Raw genomic sequence first — 16,375 nt, 5'->3', positions numbered from 1 at the left:
GCAGTTCTATCAAAGCTTCTGGCAGAAGACACTGTTTTTGTGTGACAGTCTCGTGATAGTGATGCTCAAGGATGTCTGTAATGTTTTGTGACTGATTTTCACCATAATCTCTAGATCTCCCTGAATAGCCATCAGAACATAACCAGCCTGCTACCTCAGCAGATGATGGCAGAAGACAGTTCACTCTCCACGACAAACTTAACTTGCAGCCTTGTAGCATCTTGCTGCAAACAGTGACGGACCTAATCATGTTGCGTCAATTCAAATTAAAGCTTACTAACTGTGTCATTTGCTATCGACTACCTTGAAGAAGCATGTCACGTGGTTTCCAGGTGTCAAGGGTGAGCATTAGGCTAAATATTTCATAACCGCTAAATTGTAACCATGTTGAAAAGGTCATAATAGGTCTCAAATTCATCTTGCAGAAATTCTGTTTTCATAGGGTAAGTGAGAGAGAACGTGCATGAGTGGTTGGTTGACCTGTGTGTTTCTGTGTTGGACCGTCATGACCTGGTGACTTGTCCAGGGTAAACTCTGCCTCTCAGCCAATGACAGCAGAGATAGGCATCAGCGCCACTTGTAAGCTGGGCAAAAAATTAAATAAATAAATAAACAACCGGGTATAAAAATTGGACGGATGGATGTTACCCAGAAAACAAATCATTGTAATAAAATCCATCATGACTGAACATCAGGACTTTATGACACTGTATAGATTCATTTATGCATCACTCCCCCTGGAGTCTTGCATTAGTTAGACATTGCTCACATCAGTGATTTTTTTTTTCTATTTATTGGTCACCAGTGATCACAATAAATGTCAGAAAACATCTATAGGCATCAATTTTTGTAAATATTATCTTTCTCTTAGAGCAATTTGTCACCTGTCTGACAGGCAGAAATGTTAATTGCTGACATGGTGATAGCAGTAGGAAGAGGTTTCCATACAGTATTGATGAATCCTTTTTCATCAATCACCTCCTCCTCGACCTCTCCCAGCCACCGGTCTAGTAATGTGGGGATCACGCAACCTTATCCTCCCAGCCAGGAAGAGGTCAGCAATAAACACATTTCAAGCTGGTTACAAAAGGGATGTCTTGGATTTTGTGGGAAATTGAAGAGGGCTCAGGGTTTGGGAAGAGATATGTTTTTTGACGTAAAAGTTTCCGAGTGGCATTGTTAGGAGTAAAGTTGCAGTTAAGTTCCTTTAGGTCACTAAAACAGCCCTCCGACATCCTGAGCAGCATGGTGTGGATAATCATTGCCAACAGTCAGAAGCAATATGCTCAGGATTGGATTTTTAGAGCCTGTTAAAATATTACTGAGGTGATTAATATTGAAATATGCGTATGTCTTTCAGCTGTCTGTCTCCCTCTCTTTTTCTCTCTGTCCTGTTCCTGATTTGTTCCCCGCAGTACACTCACCTAACTTTCAGTGTCTTGCATTACAGTGGCGAAATGTACTTCTTCCCTATACAATGCTCCATCATGTCTGGCTTCACAGTGACTCCACTGTTAACACAGCAAGTGGGCAGAATCAGTTTTTAGGTTTTTTGAGTTATTAGTTTGCTTAATAATTAATTTCATGAATTATGACATGCAGAGAATAAATCTCTTAGTTTTGTGCACATGCATGCAAGATTTAGACTCTAGTATTTCTCCACTCTCTCCTTTGTATAAACAAGAAAGAGAAGGAGAACTTATTTATGGCCACATTACTCATTGGATGCATCTGTAATGCTTTGGCTTTTTTGCCTGCACGGTTGATTAAAGTCACACTAGTTCAACTTACCCATCTAGAGCAGCATTCAGCTTGCCTTTCAAATAGACCAGATCTTAGGAGAGGCGGTGAATCTGTTGTGTTGTAATGAAAAATATGCGTAATATTTTGCAATAAAGGAATTTGTGAGTTTTGAAGGTTGTCCAAAAGAGGGCCAAGCTTATTCCTGTCGTCTTAAAACACCTCTGGTCTCGAAAACATCAAAAGAATTAATCTTTTTAAATACTTTTAGAGCATTGTCACATTTGTACTGGACACTAATTTGAAAAATCTTGAACTATCTCTTTAAGCATTGGAGTGCATGCTCTAGGGCAAAGGGCATATCATCATTTACAGTTTAAGCAACACACAGAGGGCAGCAGTTCTAAAAAAGAACAAGTTGCTGCTGGTGGGCTGTCACTCCTTTCCATGTTTCCTCACAGACAACTCCTGCCATCACTTGCCAGCTATTTTGTGAATCAGCTCAGCTGGTCATTATACATGTTGGCTTTTAAGGAATAATTTTTTTTTGAAAACAGTCATTTGCACTGCATCTATGTAGATCACTAAAACCTGATATTAGAGCATTCTAGTTTCATTGGAGCTTCAGGGATGCAGCCTTACGTGTTTGAGACAGAATTTGATGCCGCAATGATGGATGCTGCCATAGATGGAAAAGGTAAAGCAAACTGTTTGACTCCCCAGCTTTAGCCAGTAAGAACATTTTTCTATTCCAGCATGCATTTTTAAGTATGATTGCATTCATTTCTAATTTGCCACCTCTAGTCTACTTTTAAACGTTACACAAGTTGCCAGCACAGTCACACTCTATGCAGTCTGAACGAAAACTATTTCAGGTTAACTGAACATCTCCTTTCTGACCACCAGTTAATATATCTGATTTCCTTCCTGTGGTGTTAGGTGGAATAATGATAATGACGTAGGCTTGGCTTGGCTCAGTCTTTCTTCCAGGCGTATCAACAATCCTCAAACAAAACAAGCGAAACAAGCCGAGCGAAATGATCCAAAATGCCAACATGCAGAGACTGGCTGCTGCCAGGAAGACACAGGAAGATGCAATTTTATATTTTGTGGATTTGTTCTAAAGTATGTTTTTTTTTTTTTTGTTTTTTTTTTTTTGGATCCTCAAAAATAAAGGAAACAAAGATGGGGAAAAAAAACAAGAAAAACACTAAGTAAAACTCTTATTTCTGATGTTGCCAGAGGGAGGTTTGTGAGATGTGTGAGCATTTTTTCTTGACTGAAGAGCCACAAAAAGTAGTGAAGCATTAAAAAATAAAAACTGGCTGTGACATGTTTTAAAAAAAAAAAAAAAATTGTAGAAAGTCTGGCTGGTAACTTTAATTAGTATTTATTTGTCGTTTTACGTTTACTATTCAGTAAACATACCCTCACTTACCTGAGTTTGTGTGCTTATTGCCGACATGTTAAGAATACATGGTGCAGGATGTGTCTACATCCTGGTGCAGAGCTGTTTCATTAAGCTCTGATTATGGGGCCTGATGCAGAATGACAGCGTGCAGATTGAGTTGCACAGCCGCTCTAATTCTCTCTATTAATAACAACCCTCCACACTCCTGTCCTGAACCACATTTATTAATCACAATTTGTCATCTGTCCAATGCCTCACCCTCTCCCATATTCTCACCCCTCCCTGTGTTGTTTCCTTTTTTTTTTCTTCTCCTTCTTTTCACTGCTTTCTTCCTCTCTCCCAACAGGACCTGTTATCCCCTGCACCTCTCCACCTCCACCTCCTCTTCCTCCCACCCTGAACACAGGCCCGCTCGCCTTCAGAGCCCAGAGACATGGACCGGCATACAGAGATGTTCTCGCTCTCCACACTCACACGCTCACCCCACTCACTTTAAACCGCACCATGCAAGAAGTCTGATTAATCAGAAGCTCTACAGCTTTAATTGGCAAAAATAACTGTTAAGGGCTTGGATTGTGTTGACTGCTTTGGTAACAATGTGACGATTATAATAAATGGCTGTAAAACAAACCTCAACTTGCAATTACAGAACAGTGGTGAAGCGTCGTCCAGTGTAATGCATCATAATAGGCATGCACAGCCACTCACTGAGATAGCATTCAGTGGCCTTTTGGAACCCATTGATTCCTTCCACTATTAATCCCAGTCATCTGGAATTTCGATGTGCACCAATGCTGGCATTTAATCAATATGAACGTTGGGTTATGCACAATGTATCATTGCATTGGTGAGAACATATCCCCATAAGTAAGATCAAGTTTCTGCTCGTGTCTCATTCAAGTACCCTTTGACCCCACCAGGAAAGAAGATTTATGAGACAGCTCCTATCCTTGATTTCACTCAGCTATGACCCAATTTTCAAACTATATGTATATTTAAAATAGCTCAAAATTATTCATACCCCTGGCAGAGTTAGATTTTCACTGAGTCAAGAACTTTGTTTCCGACAGGTAGTGAGAAAACCATCAACCAAAAGATAGTAACACATTGAAAAGGTTTATCCAATTTGAAAAAAAAAGGCTCGTCAAAACTTAGATTATGGAAAACTCTCCAAGTTGTCCCAGTAAAGTCTAAAGTCTGTAATGTCTGATGTAAACAGTTCATCAAATCCATGGCATATGTGATCATTAAACCTTGCATTACTGTAGTTTAGGAATCCCAACCTGTATTGTTTGACAAAATTTCCACATGGACATTTAGTAATTATTTTTCATTTATCATTTTAATAACTACTAAAGGCTACTATTACTGGAAAATTGTCAAATTTAATATTTACTCCCTCTTTAAATATAAATAGGTATTGATGCCAAATTAACAACCTATTCCTGTGTTCAAAGTGTCCACTCCTTCTCTATATATTTCACTACATAGGTAATGGGGACTTTTCTTCTTGTAACTCTGCACTGGAAGGTTTTTAATAGTATTGAGGAACCATTTAAAACATTTGTTTTCAATTCTAAAGAGTAGAAATGTTCAAATGCTCAGTATAAATTACAAGGTAATGAATTAGGCACCTTGTTGTAAGAAACTGAAAGAGTTTAGAACTTTTAAGGAGACAGAGCAGGTTGTGGTTTTCTAATTTGTTATTTCCAGAAAGAAGTATTCTTTAAAGCTAAGTTGCATCTATGTTGTTTAGAAAGGATACAAAGTCATGTAATATAATGCTCATTTGGAGAGACATCCATGTGGTCTTGTTGGGACATCAGTTGTTTAACCCTTGAAATGTTCTTCAGGTGGTAGAAGGCTGACTTTGTAATGGTCTTTATGTGTTCCAGAGGGCTTTGCCGTCTCAGACATAATATCTCTAATTAGCTGCATTTCATTTTACTTTGGACATAAAAATTAACAGAACTGTTCTGAGCTACACGCAGAACAAAGCTGAAAAGTGAAAGCTATTATATGAAAGCTCTTAACCTATTTATTTTTGTTTGTGTAAAAACAATCTGCTTTGTATGAGTAAGGAAAAATAAATGCCTCCACTGATGTCCAATCAGCCTCTACCAAACGGCATCACACAAAACTCGAGTCTCTCCACTGTTTTCTTTGAGCAGAACTGGTGTTTGGGGGGAAACAGAGGCGATTTTCATGTGCAAATGTCAGTCAGTCCGCTTGCAGCAATCACAGGCCCCGTCTTCTCCAGAGATTGGGGCTCGAGACACAGCCTGAATAATTTAGCAGCGCTGTGCCACCGTGCTTTGGGGTCACAGCCTTCTAAAGTGATGACAGAGAGACGTCGGCTGACTTCCCCCTCCCGTTCGCTCCCCATTACCACTTATTTACCGTTCATGATTCCACGCAGACAAAGCAAAAGGCCTCACTGGGGAGGGGAAATCATTGGCGCTGGATAAACTGTGTCATAAACCAGAGCACGGCCAAACAATGACATTTTCAGAGTATCCCCAGGTCAGAGGCGATGCCCACCTGTGCTACGCTGTGAAGGAACCACATGTGGCGCACATGATCACTCAAAACCACAGCCACAGACAAAAGACACAAGGACACTCCGGGAGACAAAAGGTCGAGAAGAGAGACACAGTGGGGACAGATGTCAGACTGAAATCCTTACCAATGTAAAGGTGTGGATTAAGATTCAGATAGTGATCGCAAGAACCCACCCAAATCTTCCCCTTCCAGAGAAGTAGAGATTACAGTGATTTTCACACCATGACAAGGGAAAGAACAGAGACGAAGAGGACAGAGTGAGAGAAATTGATCCGATCTTCCGTACATTTCCATCATTCGGAGAGAGATGGACTGCTTTCGGTCTGACAAGGGGGGGTCATCACTCGTCTGAGGTGGGGGATCTGACAGCAACATGACGAGGATGAATGGACTGTCTGTCCGTCCTAACCAAAACACATGCTGCTGGAGAAATTATACATTTATCTGCCTCGTGTTTTCTTTCTGTCATTGCAATCCCTTCTCATCCTGATTTCAATTAAGCTTTAGGTTTTCCTTTTCTTTTTTTTTCATTGTGATTGTTTTGCTCAGCATTCTACAATTTAATGTTTATGTTTCCTAAAGCACCTTGGAATTGTGTTTAAATGACGTTTTATTTGTATGTTTGTTTTTTCCCTCATTACAACCACAAGCTTCAACTTATTTTATTGTGATTTTAAATAGCAAAAAAAACTGTGCTTAATAGTATAATGTGAGGCAATAAAATCAACTGTTTCTTATGTTTTACGAATGAAAATCTAAAATGTGCATTTGGCATTTATATTCAGCCCCATTTATTCTGATGCTCTTAATTGACATCTAAGAGTGAAAATTGTCTTCAATAGTCACTTAAGTGGTCAATAGAGTCCGTCTGATAGTCTCAGTTTAAATCCAGTTTTTCTGTGAAGGCCTCAAAAAATTTGTTAGAAAAGAACAGTGAAGAAACAGCATCTGAAAGGCCATTGACACGTCAGGAGTAAAGACCTATAATCTGCTAACCTACCAAGACAACGTCGTCCACCTGAGCTGATATGAGATACCCATTGTAACTGTAGAGAAGCTGCACAAATCCACTGTTCAAATGGAAGAATCTGTTGACACAATTGGCACTGGCAAATATGACAAATCTACATAATCAAATATTTTTTAAAACTGGATTATAACAAAAAACAACAACAGATGACTTCTTAAAGTAAAAGAAGAGCGAAGGTGTGATGGGTGTGGAACCAGCAGCTGTGCATTTGTGATGCAGGAGGATGTTCCCATGGCAATGCTCCTTGTTGTAGCGTATTAGACCAGCTGTTGAGGAGCAGGACAGCTAGGAATCAGGGAGGGATTAGCGGCATCTTCGCTTTCTTTTGACTCAACCTCCTGTTTAATTTGTAGTCATTCACTGCAGCGATACACTCAGTCAAGTTGAATGAGTTCTGATCTAAACTGGGTTGTGAAAACTTGAGTTTTTCTCTGGCGTTTCAGTTTGACCTCATGTCTTAGAAAACACATTTCAAGGGCAAGCAGATTGGATGGGAGGACACCAGAGCTCTCTTTTGAATTATGGTGAGTGATCATTTGGTGAATGATGGCTGGTCGCTGTTGAGCAGCGTGTGATGAATGGTGCAGCGCAAGAATTAGACTTTCTCATTCCTCTGCACTCTATTTATCTGCCTTTCTCTGTAACACCAACCACATTTTTAATAGTTGCAATTCCTGCTTCCTTTTCCATCCATACACCAATATGTTTTCAAACTCACTTTATGTATTTTTGCTTTTATTGTATGGCCTGTTGCTGACTAGAGTAAGCAGTATGAATAATATGTTATTTTTATATCAATTAATTTATCAAATTATTACATGCATTTTGATAATATCATGTTCTGGTCATTTTTCAAGCCGGGCAACAAAGTCATGCGGACATTAGGACCCAGGCGGAAGTTGAACTCTGTTGCTACAACGTGGTTGTTGAGGTTTTTTTGCATTCGACTCAACAAATGTGTTGAGCAGAGAGAAAATTTAACAGTGAATGATGTAATTTTGACACTCCTGGTCCTGATATAAACAATAGGTACCATTGAAATGAACGATTTCAGCCTGCAGTGAGCTGCAAAACAATATAATTATCAAAATACCTGAGTGACAAAATATTTGTATCTCTCCTCAGAACCAAACTCAATATTATCTAAATTATATAAAAACATTTGTGAAAATTCCCTTCACTTACTAGACTTACTTTTATTTTGTTAATAATCTTGCGTCATTCTTTTTGTCTGTCCAATTCTGTCTTTAAAGGAATTGGATTTTCCAACCCGACCACAACTCTACAGGTAAGTTACTCATGACCTTTAAATTGTGCTGAATTATGAAGATAAGATACATATTTTTAGAACTGTGAATTTACTAGCCTATTTTCCCAGCACTTAGGTTTTGTTTCATAGTTTTAAAAAAGCCTTCCCTGGTTTGATTTATATGGCCATCAAACTTTATAATGCCAGTTACTTTATGGTTCGAGGTACATACAGATAAGTAGTTGAGAATATGTCTTGTCTATTGGATTGATAACATCCTATTTCATGCTTGGATTACACCATGGAGAGATTTTACTGCTAAGCAGCATATAGTGCTGTGACAGTCATGCTTCTTCTGACCAGGCAAGTTGTGTATTCATGCAGAAACTGTGACACATTTCTGGATATACTGTATTTTGACCCAAAGGTTATGGAAAATTGTCCAAAAATGACTTAAAATAAGTTTGGGATCTAGACTCCTATGATAAACTGAAGCCTTTTCAATAAAGAGATGATAGATGGTGCTTCTGAAAATGAAATGCTTTCATGTTCTGACAATAAACCATATTTGCACAATAAATGATTTCGTTCATATAATATGAATATTATCTTGCTAAAGCATAAAAAGTTTTGGTTGTGATACATATTTTGAAGTAACATGTTAGTATACTGTTCAAATAAGCAATTTATCAGCAAAGTATAAGCAATTAACCCAACGCTGTATGTCTAAACCCATAAAAATGCCAGATCAAAGCCACCCGATCTATAAACAATAAAGGAGTATTGGAAGGAAAATAAACTTTTTCTAAAATACACTAGTTTGAAAGTCACGCTGGATGTCATGCAAAAAAATGTACCATTGAAATAAAAGGATTTTCACGCCATGAATATTTCATAAATTCTCATGCCTGGATATGGAGATGTAAAGAGCTTTTTTTTTTCATTTAAAGAAGATGGGCTGTCACTGACAAGAAAGGGAAGCTTCCTTCCTGAAGCCCATGTGGGAGAGACAGAGTGACCATGGAGGGATGACCAGGAGAAGGGTTGGGGTGACCGGGGAGTACACCATAGCCTTGAGGCAGGAGTGAGTGTGGTTTTTTTAACCAACTGCCAGGGTTTCAATTTAACAGCAAGTTGCCCGCGGCACCCTGTGAGAGAACGACAGAATTAAAGAGACAACAAGGAACAGCAGCTGCCACACCTTTCTGATCAATTAAAAGGTGAAGCGAGAAGTGTTTTGATGAAAAACCAGGCGCATAAGTACATGGGAAATAACCTGGGTTTCTGTTGAAATGCAGAAAACATGTTGCTCTACACATGCTAACTGAACTATTTTTTTTTTTTTTTTTTAAGAATATGTGAGAGTCTTAATTTGACAATAAGGGCATTTAGCATCTCTTTGAAAGTCTTTGTTTCCTTTATTACGGCAAACACACCAGGAGACCAATTTTCCCCGTTTCTAATTGGCATTCCCTGTTGCATAATGTTTCTAACTGACTGATCAGGTATCAGAGATGGACTTCTTTGTATAAATGCAGTTTGAATAATTCATACTTGGCTGTCAGAGCGGGAGAGAAGGGGGCATTTTAGAAATCAGCTTGCTATGGCCCTGACCATGAATAATTGATCCAAACTGATTAAAGTTTGCCATGATTACCCCTCACCTCCCCAACAGATGAAGCGCCACACCTGTGTTTGCTGTCTCTTTAGTAAATCTCCTCATTCTCACCCGCCTCTCCATCAAACCTTTTTCGTTTACCCACCCCATTGTGTGTGAAGGAATGCACTACACTTTAGCACAACTGCCTGTTAGATATTATATTTTTTGAGAACACAAGCTTAATTTTATGCACAGAAACCAACACTGCGTGAGATTTTCTCCAGCTTCCTGATGCAAAAAAGTGTCATTAATCAATTCTATCTGCCGTCTCTTAATTTAATACATTTCTGCTCCTGCAGTACAGAGGGGAAAAAAAGACATATTTCTCCTCCTTTCCCCCTTCAGGCCTTGAATCTTTTGCCTCAAAGCGAGTGTTAATTGCTATTGGCATCTTGTCTTATACTTTGTAACAATTATGGATACTGCGCTCCAAGCAGATCTGCACTAATCAACCCGACCGCATTTGAAACAACTTCGACACAGAGAGAGAGAGAGAGCTGTTTCTCACTTTTCTTAACCTTCAAAGCCCACCTGAGGATGCCACTTTGATCTGCGCTACTCAGCCAGCGAAAGAGAGAAAGAAAGAATGAAAAAAAGAATGAAAGAAAGAAAGGAACCATGACAGAGAGCAACTTAAAGGAGGGGAAAAGCAGGGAACTGAAGGCAGTGGGAGAGAGTGACAGCTAATGACAGAAGCTACAAGTTGTGACCTTTAGAGCAACCACACAAGCATGACGAGCCAGGCTCAAGGTGACAGAGAAACCGCCTGCCTGTGGAGGAGGACGCTGGAGGATAACAAAGCTCTTTGGGTCTGTGGTTTAGGAGTCATGGGGCAGCAGTGGTAATGGAGATTAGTGCTACATGTGTGATCAATAACCCTGTAATTTTAACCACAGAGACATGGCAGAACCATGTCAACACATATAAAGCTTAACAGAGAGACAGATTAAGTTGTATGTATTTTTTGCGCCAACACATGCTGTTATTATTTCATTTTTTTTTCATCAGTTATTTTGGAATGATGTGTAAAGAAAAAATTACTGCATGAGGAATTCTTGTTAGAAAGTTAAAGTGGTTTGTAAAATAATTGTAATATTTTTGTCACCTTACAACCTCTATAATGTGTTTATTCATGTGACACACCAACACAGCGTTACAGAACGTAATATCTGAACTGATGAGACAAAAGACAAACCTTTTTTTGAGGATTTGCATGTCATTACATTGGGTGTTAAAAATATAACATAATTTTGCAAAAAGAAGAAGGAAATACAAACAAAATAGCAAAAGAAAAGCAAGAGAAAAATAAAAGCATATCAAGTTTACAAAAAGGGAAAAGTATAGAACTACATATTGGTTCTCCATGTTTAATAAGAATAAGAATTTATAAACTAGTAGGGATTTTTCTGGATTCTTGATCTGATAAAACTAGATGTTGGTTCTCCATGTTTGACTCTATAAAGCAGATGGTCCTCAGTGTTGATCTAGGTAATGAGTAGTTTCTCTAGATTAGTTTCTCTGGATTCTAAGTTTTTTCTAATTCCTGTTCTGGGTTGAGTGAAGCATTGATATGATTTTAATGATATGATTTTAAAATTAAATTGCAACTTGAGTCAAGATAACGCAGGTATTGAGGTCACTGTTTCACCTGTGCACTCCACGGTGTGTGACCTCCAGTCTACGGGGTTTTAAAAAGAAAGTAGAAGGGGTAGAAGAAATGGGGGTGTACTGGGAGGATGTGCCCAGCTCTAATCCCCGGTGAAGGTTTTCAACTGGCCTGGCGCTCTGTCTGTCCTGTCAGCTCTGAGCAAACACCCCATCCTGAAAAGGAAGAAGGAAGGGAAAAAACTCCCAGATAGCATCACACACGGCTGGCCAGGGCCTCACCAGCAGTCCGCCTGTCTGCTCTCCCCTCCACAGAGCCTTCATAAGAGATGGGAGGAATACTAAGAGAGCAGGCATAGATTTTCTGCAGGAGGCTGTGCGTGTGGGTAAGGGTTCGGGGGATTGGGGGCGGTAGAGAGGCGGCTGTGGGAGAGTGGTGGGCTTGACTGCTCGCATCAAACTCCCCTCCCTTTCTCTCACCCCCTCTTGTTCTCTCCTCCTCTTCTTCTCATCTCCTCGGCTCTGGAGGGACCCTCTGTTTGTCAGCCAGGCAGTGGAGCGTCTCCCTCTAACCCGACCTCCTCCCATTTCTCTATCTTTTCACCTCCTTCCCCGTCTCCTTCTCCTTTCTCGATTTCTTCTTCTCTCTCTGAATCTACACACCTCCTTTTGCTCTGTTTAGTTTTTCTTTTGCCACAATCCTTGATGTTTTCCCCCCTCAAGACTTAAAAAATAACTGCTTCTTTTCTCCTTCTCTAATGGAGAGTTTGCAGAAGAATTCAATGAAGACCAAAGATCCAATTATGACGGACAGTGACTGATAAGCTTTGATAAGTCTCTATGAGCAGAGATTAATGAGATTCAAAGGAAGAAAATCTGATGCAAAGAGTTCAGTCAGTAAGGGAACAAATACACATAAATGCTGAGAAATGATGACAGAAACATGCTGCGCTGCTAGTTCCTGTATATTTAGCAAGCAAATCACAGATTGAGGCTGAAAGAGAGGATGATGAATCGAGTTAATGAAATAAAATAGCTTTTCAATCATGCTCTAATTTATTGATGATGATTGTGTAGTCAGATAGAGAAATGGATCAGATGTGTAAAATGACTCAGCTATGGATCAGACTTGAATCACATTGATTATTTGCTAGTAGAACTTTAAAATCAATGTTCACATATCCATACAATCTGACTGAGCTTTAGCCAAAGAAGAATAGACTAAAATGTCAGTCTTTAGATGCGCAGTCCTGGCAGAGAGAATCCTGAGAACATTTCAAAAAAATGAGGGATCCACACAGTATTAGCTCAGAAGTCTAAATACATTTGTATGCCGCACAGTTCAGATTCTAAATTCTAAAAATGATATGAAAACAAAAAAAAACCCATGTATGACAAGTGTTAATCTTTTCTGTCTTAGTTACAAATCACATTGAATTTACATTGCCTTGTGAAAAAATACATTCAAGAGGATTTGAACAAGGCGAAAAAACACTCTATTCAAATATCAGTGATCATAAACTGCTTTATGTTTAGTTTTTTACAACTCCAGTAATAGCGATGTTGGATCTGAAGAATACCAGCTCGACATTAAAAAGATCTAAGGTAGGAGTTTCATTGTGAAGGTGCAAATGTTTGACAGAGAAGAAGAATTCGAGGAATAAAGACAATTCCTTTGGCCCTACCCAAGACTGAATCCAGAAGGTTTCAATGTTTTAGAGCTTAAATTTGTCTCATAGATCAGCTCCAGCGTGAATGTTTTCGCTGACAGATGTCCCCTTTCCTTCATCTTCATCTTTCTTCCAGACTTCTCTGTTCCTCCTCTCCATCCCCAGCCTCAGTTTTCATCATCAATCAGCTCAAGCGTGCTCCACATGTGTGCTGAGATCAGAGGGAGAGTGGAGGGTTTCTATTGATTTCTGACACTGTGGGATGACAAGTTTAGTCTCATTTTATCCTGCTTACATCTGATTTGTTGCAAACAATACAAAAAAACAATACAAGATTCGGAAAAACAAAACATTTTCAGCATGCTGTCTTTCGGTATGTGCTCCTGTATTTCACTCAACATCTTTTATTTCTTAGGAATACTTTTGTTCAGGTTTGTGCTTGCTGAAATGCCCAAGGCAGTCCATCGGGGCGCGCAGCTAAGCTGCCATGTCAGATTGCAGCAAATGCCGAAACAAGAAGAGGTTGACTCACAGTGGCACTCTGTGAATGTGGCCCCCCTGCGGATGAAGTCCATCATGCCTGCAGATGTGGCCTGCAGCTGGGGCAGGTGGATCACAAACTGCCACAACAAGGGAGGAACTTAAGATGGAGGAAACGAGTGACACTGGCAACATGAAACCTCCCAGAGGGCTGCTTCCTTACACCACAGGATACAAACCCGGCAGACCAGAAGCCGGCTCTGTTTCAGAACTGACAACATTTACTTGTTTAATCTGTGACTTCTGACCTCTTCCCTGCTCCGGCAGACGCCGCTTTCCAAACTTTTTCACATTTTGCCAAGTTACAGCCACAAACCTCAGTGTGTTTAATTGGAATTTTATGTGATAGATCAGCCCAAAGTGGTGTGGAATTGCAAAGTGGAAGGTGTCGACAGAATGCTTAAAATATTCTTCCAAAAAAAAAAAGAAAAGAAAAGAAAATCGTGGCATTAATTTGTGTTCAACCTTCTTCACTCTGACGTCCCTAAATCAAATCTGGGACGATCAATTCCCCTCGGAATTGACCAAATTACTAGAGTCATACTGTGCATAAATTAATCACAGTTTAAATCCAGCTGCTCTATCAATTGCTCTGAACAAACAGCATCAGGAAGACCAAGGAACAGGACAGGTAAGAGAGAATGCTGGGAAAAAGTTTTAAAGCAGAGTTAGGTTGTAAAACAAAATAACAAACTTACAATGTCTCAGAATTCATCATTTAGTCCATCATTTAGTATATTACAAGTGCAATCCTAACAAGACAAGGGCGTCACGATAAATCTGCAATGAGAGAGTTAGTCAAAATAGTAACTGGAACTGCAGAGAGCCAGCCCTTAGGTAGTCGAATCTATTGGGAAGCCAACTATTAGTTGTGTGCTCCATAACTCTGGCCTTAATGAAGCAGAGAAAAAAGTCCCATTTCGATTTTTGCTGCAAGCCATGTAGGTAAGACAGCAAACTTAGAAAAAGAAAATCTAAATGAACAAACTGGAATATTTCTTTCTACATAAAAAAAAAAAACACTGCATGTAGAGAAGAAATACACGCTACACTGAGCGCAGCATCTCCACAGTGAAACATATTGGTCGCAGTATTATGCTGTGGGCACGCTTTTCCGAGCTTTAACTAATTTTTCTTCCACTTCACAACTATGCACTGCAGTGTGTTAATCCATCATGTTAAATCTTAACCAAAAAAAACATTAACATTTATAGCTTTACCTGGAAATGTTTGAAGGATGTAAATCATTTTGCAAGGAACTTTAAAGCTCTGAGGCACACAAGTTGCCATGTTCGATTTTCAAATGGGTTTCTTGTCCTGGACCAGACCTGACAGATTTGTTTCTTCTGTTGGACTCGTTTGCTTACCCAGGTGTGTAGCTGTTTTTATCCTTAAGTGTTTGACGCATGTATAAATCAGCCTGATGCATAAATCAGACTCCTGGCTGGAGTCAGTCTGATGTGGACGTTAATGGCTGTCTGTAAACTGGCCTGCCAAGCCTTGTTAAACCCACACCAAAGCCCTTTGCATCCTTTTTATACCATCAACAAAACCTCCTCCTTCCCCTGAAACTATTTATCCACCTTTCAATTCATGTCGCTTTTCATCTAATGTTTTTGTTTTCTTTCTGTCTTCTTGTTCGACCCTCTGTGTCCTCTGAAAGATGCATTTAGATGTGTGGCAGCTTGCTTTTTTCCCCCCTCACAGCCCAATGATTATGTTGTGAAGCTCTCTTTGACATTTTTCCCAACATGAAAGGGGGACAAATTTCAACCGAGAGCTTCAAGATACTTCAAGAATCATCTTTTTCCTTAGTGTACCTCCTTATTCTCCCCATAAATTCTTATTTGCCTGTTGTGGAAGCTGAATATCGGGAAGCTGAACATCGGGAGTCTTTCTGCGTTTCTTTTTTCCATCATGTCTTATCAACGCTCTTGGTTTTCATGTTCTCCCTGGGAGAGTCTCTGTTTCCTGGCTGGAAGTCCGTGTCCTTCTTCTGGGTGTAGCTGGGATCGGCTCGCACCTTGCTGACACCGACTCCTCAGCAGACAGCTTCTCTCACATGGGCTCAGGTGGCTGACTGGCAGCTGTCCGCATGGATAAAACAGAGCAGGACACACACTGTACTGCAAGTCACCATCACTTCTGTTCTAACACCTTTGATACTGCCACCCCGCTTTGGTTTGTTTTCTTAATATATATATATATATATATATATCTTTCTTAAACTTTTAGCTTGTCAATTTTTTCCAAGAACCATGTTAAAAAGGAAAAAAAAACAGAAAAACAAATACACTTGTAACACATAAATTGTGGTCAAGTTTATCTTAAAACCTTTCCTCTTTTAGGCCAGGACGAATTATCACAATTCTTGCTAAAAGGCAGGGGATTGTTGTTATAAGTTCTTCAAAATTCAAAATGTTACTTTATGTTAAAGTTACTGTAACTTTTTGTGATTTGGGAAAGCCTAGAAGACTATGTTAGAGACAAAAATATAAATCTTGTGTTTTCGGCTCATATTTTATAATCTAATTTAATTGAATCAAATTTCTTAGTTACTTGTTTTGTTCATGTGCTTGTGATGTTTTTTTTTTTGTTTGTTTTATCAAAACAGTTTATATTGTAAGTGGGAGCTTGGATCTCAATGAGAAAACCTGTAGAAATAAAAGTCAAATTAAAGACATTTTGAAAGTTTCTGTTAAATTGTGAGTTAAATGAAGGAAAAAGAAGAAAGCTTGCAAGCATGATAGCCGAATTGTGAATTACAGATTTGGCAGGAACCTGTTGCTTTTTGGTGAGTTCTACAAATATCTATCACATTACAAGAGGGTAAAAAATGTGTGGAAACAAGACTTCATATAAAAAGATTTGGCCAAAATGGATCTTCCAACTTGACAAAAACCTTATA

This window comes from Gambusia affinis, linkage group LG01, assembly GCF_019740435.1.
Source record: "Gambusia affinis linkage group LG01, SWU_Gaff_1.0, whole genome shotgun sequence".
NCBI lineage: Eukaryota > Metazoa > Chordata > Actinopteri > Cyprinodontiformes > Poeciliidae > Gambusia > Gambusia affinis.
This window is presented reverse-complemented; position numbering follows the sequence as displayed.